Source organism: Gavia stellata, unplaced genomic scaffold (genome assembly GCF_030936135.1).
Source record: "Gavia stellata isolate bGavSte3 unplaced genomic scaffold, bGavSte3.hap2 HAP2_SCAFFOLD_42, whole genome shotgun sequence".
NCBI lineage: Eukaryota > Metazoa > Chordata > Aves > Gaviiformes > Gaviidae > Gavia > Gavia stellata.
In genome coordinates this window covers 782,321-789,809 of record NW_026776913.1, presented here as the reverse complement: position 1 = coordinate 789,809, position 7,489 = coordinate 782,321, and the positions used below count along the sequence as shown (strand labels likewise).

General features: G+C 54.1%; 1 pseudogene; it reads left to right on the top strand.

Moving 5' to 3' along the window:
* The first annotated feature begins 1,953 nt into the window (after window positions 1-1,953).
* On the top strand, window positions 1,954-4,747 carry LOC132321425 (olfactory receptor 14A16-like; annotated as a pseudogene).
* Window positions 4,748-7,489: the final 2,742 nt, after the last annotated feature.

Below are 7,489 nucleotides of genomic sequence, written 5' to 3'. Positions count from 1 at the left end.
GGAGCAGCTCCTCTGCAGAGCGCAGCAGGGCTGAGGGCACTGCCTGCAGGCACCGAGGGGAGAGGATCAAGGCAGAGAGAGGTTAAAGGCAGTCTGGGGTGGGAGGACAGAGGCGAGCTCACTGGAGGAGAAATCTTCAGGGCCCTTGACACGGTAAGTCTCTGGGTGTGGGGCAATTTAGGTACAATTAACGGAAAGATCTCCTAATGCTGGCACATCAAACAAACTCTGAGACCTTTCAGGAAGAAGTGCCACAGGTTCTCCAGTGTAGAGGAGGAGGAGGTGCCCCAGAGCAGGGCTTCCCTGCTGCACCATCAGAGGGACAGGGCATGAGGGCTGCCTTCTGCCAGGGACGGCTGCAGGGTGTGAAGGTGGGTGTGCAGCCAGGGGTGCCCAGGGCTGTCCTTCCGAGCAGGGTCCCTGCACCCCCGGGGCTGGGTGCTGGGGCAGGGACTCTGCCGCCTGCCAGGGTCAGCACTCAGCCTGCCCGGGGAGCTCCCCACGGCGCTGTGGGGAGAAGCTGGGGGTGGAAGGAGAGACCAGTGCAATGGCAGGGTGCTTCTGCTGTTGAGAGGGTGCTGTGTGGGTCAGGGCTGCTCACAGCTCCACATCACTGCAGGATCTTCCCAGGAGACTTTTCAGGAAGCACAGCAAGGCAGGGGCTGCCTGAAAGGGAAGGATCCTGGTCTTTCACTCTTCTCCTCTGGGTTGTCTGGGTGGGCGATGGCACATAGAAATTAATCTCTCATTTCCGGAGGAGGCACTGAAATTCCAAGTCTGTTCCTCTTACAGGTGAATAAAGCGGGGAGTATTGGAAATCACCATGCCGTGGTCACAGACAGCATCAGTGTCACTTTTCCAGCCTCGCCAGGGCTGGTCTGATGTTCCCCTCAGAGCCTGCACACCCAGAGATGCCCCTGGGCAGTGTCCTGCTGCAGGGAGGGCTCTGCAGGGCAGAGCTGAGCAGGCAGCGGGTGGGATGGGCTCTGTGAGCACTGCCAGGGAGGAGACACAGGGGACAGAGAACCAGCTCCTGGCAGGGACAGCTGCAGGCAGCAGAGACAGGGACGGGGTTGGGAGGACACTGCAAACAAGCACAGGGGGAGGGTGCGCTCAGGCAGCTCTCTTTCTGTGTTTCCCTGCAGATGTCTGCTGGGCACTGTCTGCGGGGCAATGAGCTGACTCTCTCTGTAGAACCTCCCATCGGAGGGACCCCCGAGTCTCTGCTTTGCCTGTCCTGCAGGGCTTGCAAGCTGCCCCCCAGAAAGGCGCAGCTCTGCTGTGGGATCCTCGGGAGTGCGGAGCCTTTCCTTGGGGGTCGGCACTCTCCTCTCAGAGTCAGTTGCTTCTCTCTGGGAGGGGTTGTGTCCTGCCCCCTCCATCACACCTCCACCTCTGGGCTGGGCTAGAGAAGAGTTTGCAGAGCTGTCCTTTGAAACAGGACTCCTCTGGTCTCATCAGAGTGCAGGTTTAGGGTTTTTTTAAAAGAGTAATTTGTGTGTGAAGGCATCTTCAAGGCAGCACAAGTGAAAGCATGGGGTGGATAGGAAAAGGGCTGATGGATACTGCAGCTCTGTGAGAAAACACAGACAAAATTATTAAAAAGACATGCTAAGCCTCTCTGCCACAGCCCACGTCATGAGTGCAGATATAGAACTTTTCCATGAAAGGTAGATTTCATCTGACATGCCCTGTGAACATCGGCGCTCTCACAAACCAGCTCCCATGTATCCACTGCAGCAGAGCAAAGCTGTCTCCACAGCAGCACCCAGGCAGAAGTCCTGCTCCTCATACCACACTCAGCCATCCCAAACTAGAGAAAGCAAATTAATTCCAAGATGGGGGGGGGGGGGGATTTCTGTGAAAAAAGGAGTGGCTTTTCTCAGAGAAATCTGTCTAATTTTCTCCTGTCTTTTCCTTCTTTGGACAGAGCCCCAGACCAAGAAACAGCCAATGTCCAACAGCAGCTCCATCACCCAGTTCCTCCTCCTGGCATTCGCAGACACGCGGGAGCTGCAGCTCTTGCACTTCTTCCTCTTCCTGGGCATCTACCTGGCTGCCCTCCTGGGCAATGGCCTCATCATCACCGCCATAGTCTGCGACCACCACCTCCACAGCCCCATGTACTTCTTCCTCCTCAACCTCTCCCTCCTTGACCTGGGCTCCATCTCCACCACTGTTCCCAAAGCCATGGCCAATTCCCTGTGGGACAACAGGGCCGTTTCCTATGCAGGATGTGCTGCCCAAGTCTTCCTGATTGTCTTTTTCATTTCAGCAGAGTTTTATCTTCTCACCATCATGGCCTATGACCGCTACATTGCCATCTGCAAACCCCTGCACTACGGGACCCTCCTGGGCAGCAGAGCTTGTGTCCACATGGCAGCAGCTGCCTGGGGCAGTGGGTTGCTCTACGCTGTGCTGCACACAGCCAATACATTTTCACTACCACTCTGCCAAGGCAATGCCTTGGACCAGTTCTTCTGTGAAATTCCCCAGATCCTCAAGCTCTCATGCTCATACACGTACCTCAGGGAAGTTGGGCTTCTTGTGGTTACTGCTTTTTTCAGTTTTGGCTGTTTTGTTTTCATTGTTCTGTCCTATGTGCAGATCTTGAGGTCTGTGCTGAGGATCCCCTCTGAGCAGGGACAGCACAAAGCCTTTTCCACGTGCCTCCCTCACCTGGCCGTGGTCTCCCTGTTTATCACTACTGCCGTGTTTGCCTACCTGAAGCCCCCCTCCATCTCCTCCCCATCCCTGGACCTGGTGGTGTCGTTTCTGTACTCAGTGGTTCCTCCAGCAGTGAACCCCCTCATCTACAGCATGAGGAACAAGGAGCTCAAGGATGCCCTAAGGTAACTGATGACTGGTTGCTTTTCAGAAGCAGCAATGAACTGCCCATCTTCTTCTGCATATCACTTGTCACATAACTCATTACATGCCCAGACTCTCTTTGGGAGGTTGTTTGGTTTGGGTTTTTTTGTTTTTAGCTTTTCATGGTTGTATTAATGCTGTCCACAAAAAGGAAGTCATTCTTCATCCTATTTCTATTTCAGTATCTTCCTGTCTTGTGTGACCCAGAGATTTTGTGTAAATTGGGAGCTGTGTCTTTAAACAAAATAAAGGGCCCTGCTCCGAGTAGTTTGCCTGAGATCCTTTCTCTGAGATCTTCTCTGGAGCCATGGGGCAGCGTCTGTGTGCTGAGGTGAAGGGGGCAGTAGTCACCGGGAGCTGGGTCTGCCTCCCAGCATGACCAGCATGACCCTGAGGACTCACCCCATGGCCCTGGGCTCCACAGCCTGCTTGCTCTGCAGTGCAATCCTGCCAGCTCGTAGGTTGTGGGGAGCCTGGGGAGGGGGTGCAGGAGTGGCTGGCCAGGCCAGCCTAGATGCGCTCTCTAGGGAAAAGGCTCTGTGGGGAGATGGGATATCCAAGTAGAAGTGCAGGGTACTGTGTGTATGCAGGGGAGACATGGAAAGAGAAACCCTTTGCTGAGGGTGGCAGCTGGGGGCAGGCTGCCCTGTCCCTGGGGCAAAAGGCCCTTCCTGAGCATCCCCTGGGCCAATTCTCTCATGCCGTCCTGGGGAGCAAGTTTGGCACCTGGGGCTGCAAGCTGCCTGCAGCGGAGATCTCCTCAGCGTGCCGGCTGGATGGACATTCTCACTGGCCTCCATTTCCTGCTGTGGGACCAGTCCCACCAGGGCTGCTCTGCTGGGCTTGGCTGGGGAGAGGGCAGGGAGGTGGCAAGATTCAGAGAGGGGCTGGGATGGCTGGGATGGCAAGTGCCCCGGAGAGGAGAACTCCAGTTAGCAGCTCAAGTGTGGGAGTGGGCAGGGTGGGGGCACACAGCAGCGTCCTCGCACAGCCGGGCTCCTGCGAGAGACATGGAGGACCAGCAGAGCAGGGTCTGGCCTGTGCCCGTGTTCGCTGGACACCCCGGGCAGCTGCCCCAGGGCAGTCGTCACACACCAGCCAATAACCACCACCATGTCCAGCACTGGCCTCTCAGCCCAGCTCGGAGAGGTTGCTTGTCCCTCCACAGAGGGACACCGAATGACCAGGTCAGAAGTCCAGGTTTGTATTGTACAGACGAGACGTAAGCATGCACACCGTGTGCGTGTGGGGAGATGAACCCGAGTGAGCACAAATGCCATCAGCTCTTCCTGGGGGTGCCATGAAGGCCTGTGGGACAGACAGTCTCTCGAGGTCACTTCTCACTTTGAGAGTAACATCCCCTGGGAAAGCACCTGGATGCAGCACTGGGATGTGCTTCATTGAACGGACGTCCCCGTGTCCATTCCTCATGCCGTGGAGCATCTCAGACGAGTGCAGAGCAGGGCGATACACCGCAGGGCTGAGGTGCCTCCCAGCCTCTGGGAGCAGCAGCAGGAGGTCAGAGAGACACTGTGACTGCTGCAGTGCACTGCCTCTGCACGTGCAAGGCAAGGACTCCACTCTCTGATCACCCTTGTGTGTACAAGGATTGCAAGAGACCAGCTGAGACATGGGCACCTGGCAGAGCTCCGACATTTCTCTGTGTGACTCCAAGAACAAATTTCCATTTTCCCAGCGACATTCATCTCAGCTGCCTTGGACAGGCTCATTGCAAGTGCTCCTGACTGCTACGTCACCCTTGCCTGTGATTCTGGATTGTGACCTCAAAAGTGCCGGAGCAATCATGGAGGTTCTGTGGTCCTTGGAAAAAGCAGACGTCAAACCCCTCTTCAAGAAGGGCAGGGATGCGGATTGACAGAATTGCAAGTGGCCTGCCTACCTCAGACTCTAGGAGGACATGGGGAAAGTTGTCCTGCTGCTATCTCAAGGCCCTTGAAGGACAAGAAAGGCATTGCTGAATCAGAATGGTTAGGGGAAACGAGGGCACGTTGTGTACCTGGACTTTTGCAAGGCCTTTGACATCATCTCCCAGAGTCTCCTTAGAGCCGGATTGATGCTCTCCAGGATGAAGAAGTGGATGGTAGGGTGGGTGGGAAGTTGGCTGGATGGTGAGGCCCAAATGTCATCAGCAGTACAAAGTCTTTTTAGAAGGCAGTCATACCCAGAATCCCTCAGTGATTAGCATTTGGGCCAACACTCTTGAATGTCCTTATTATCCCCCCACATGGTGGAGCCCCATCCAGGAAGAGGGCATGGATATGGGTTGGCATGTGCCTTCTGCCTGAGTACCTGATGGGACAGCAGCAGGCATAGGGCTTGTTTGTGCCTATCCAAGAAGCTGAAAGGCCAGGGAAAAGGCACGTGGTTTAGAAGATCACGGTGAGGTTACTTTTGTCAGCTCAGGTGAAAGGCCACAAGAAGGCTGATGAGTTAGCTTGCCTGCTTGGAGGGTGCTTTCTGAGAATTTTGAGCTTTCCTTGGAGGTGGGAAAAAGCAGGAGAGAGAAAAAATGCTACAAAGTGCAGCTTGGAAAGTGGAGCCTGGACATGAGGAAGAAGAAATGTCACTCGAAGGGTAGGGCTGTGGTGCAAGAGGTCACCCAGTGAGAGTTGGTGATCAGACCGTGGCTTTGTGTTCCAACGAACGGCCAGTGAGGGTGGGGAGACGTCAGTGAAGGCAGAGAAATGCCCAGGGGAGAGCAAGGTGGAGAAGCAAGATGGATGTCTACAGCCTGCAGGAAAACAGGGGCAGGTGTGGGACAGCCTGCGATGGAAACTGCCAAGGGCGCTGGCCAGGCTGGAAGACATGAACAGAACCCAGGTCTTTGTCCTCTGGGCTATGGCAGTTGTCTGTGCCACCAAGGGCTGTGAGAAGACATGTTGCCCTCATGGCACTGGAGCCTCATTTCCTCCTTGCAACCCCATGGGGAAGCTGGGAGTGTTGTTCCATTGTCCTGCACTGGGCATTGCAGACCCCACATCCACTGCCCCAGGAAGGGCCCTGACCCACGTGTGAGGGACAGGATCCCCCTTCCCATGGGCCGGGGGTCAGGGCTTGGCCTTTCTGGTGCATAAAGCAAACCAAGGCTTGACTCAGCATCAGAGCCACCTGCACAGTGCCTTTGCCTACCTGCAATCACAGCCTCCAATTATCGGCTCTAACAAGTCCCTGGGGAGGCTTTGTCAGTAATGGCCCTCAGTGGGGCCCAGTAATGCTTCAGAGTATTTTAGGTTTGTCTTCTGCCTTTGTCTCCTTGAGGGGATTGTTCAGTCTCTTCTCAGTACCTGAGGCTCCTGGACTCAGCACTACATACACCATGGGGCTCATTAAAATGCAGAAAGCGCTAACGAGCTATGCCTCTTCTATAGTTTTCTTCAGGTCTTCAACATTTGTATAGCCAGTTAGAGAGGTAGGCACCTACCCTGAAGTAGCATAGCTAGCTCATCCTTTTCAATGAGCAATCTGAAGATGTGATCGGAGAATTCTCCAGTTGATATGGATGCAGAATGTCTCCTAAAGAGGTGTGCACAGGTAGGAAAAGCAGTCCCTTGAGGCCAGACACGGTATGGACAACCTTGCTCCTCACCTCTCCAACCCTGCCATTGCTCTCGTTGGCCACCGGGGACTTGCATCACTTTTCTTTACATCAGACTTCTCCACCAAAGTCTGCACCTGAATATTACAGCTGCTTTGCAGCAATTCCTGCCTGCTCTCCGTGGAGAACTGCATGGAAACAGGGTTTTTTAATTGGGGGAAAGAAAAAAGAAGAAAAAGTAAAACACAAGAGAGCTTAATCCACAATAAACACACTTCTCAGCTGTATGGTTATTTTTAGCAGCTTCCAACGAGGTTCACCACCCCAGTTGAAGAGTTGCCTATAGGGACTATGAGGGAGAGTACTGAAAGACAAGAGAGTACTGAAAGACAATGATGCTTTACCTCCCTGGAGCTCAAAGCAGGGTCATAGGTGAGAGGGATCTGAATGATCAAAGAGTAAGAGGCGGAAAACCCTGGAGAACAGTGGAAAGTGCGTATGTCCAGATCGTTTTCTGAAGAGATGACTTCCGACGTGGGGAGTTTGATCAGGACAGGCAGAAACACCTGGAAGGTTAGGGAGATTAAATACGCAGCATGACAGACAGAGTACTGGCAATGCAAGCACAGGGCAAGATCAGGATTTCTTCTCCTGCAATAAATACACAGTCTCAAAAGTCCCATTTTGGCAGGATAGAAAATACAGTGACATTTTATTGAAAGTACTGAAACATGGCAGCTGGTAAAAAGGTGCTGGGTTTTTTTTCTTTCTTTTTAGAAAGTATTGAGAGCAGTTCCCAGGTTTTCAGGCAGAGCTTAAGGGTCTGACCATAAGCAGCCAGTGCCACCTCGAGAGCTGTATCTGAGGTACTTGCCGGGGCATGTAAAGGACCACTTCCCCTCCTGGTCCAGACCTATGGCCTTACCAGTACCAGAGCCCCAAGACCCCACAGTTTCTCCAGGCGATGCTTTGGACCACCTGCTCCCTCCAGGAGTCAACTCCCCCCTCCCAGTCTCTCCGGTTGCTTCCCCCCGGGCACGTGAGCCCCTATGACTTGTGGTC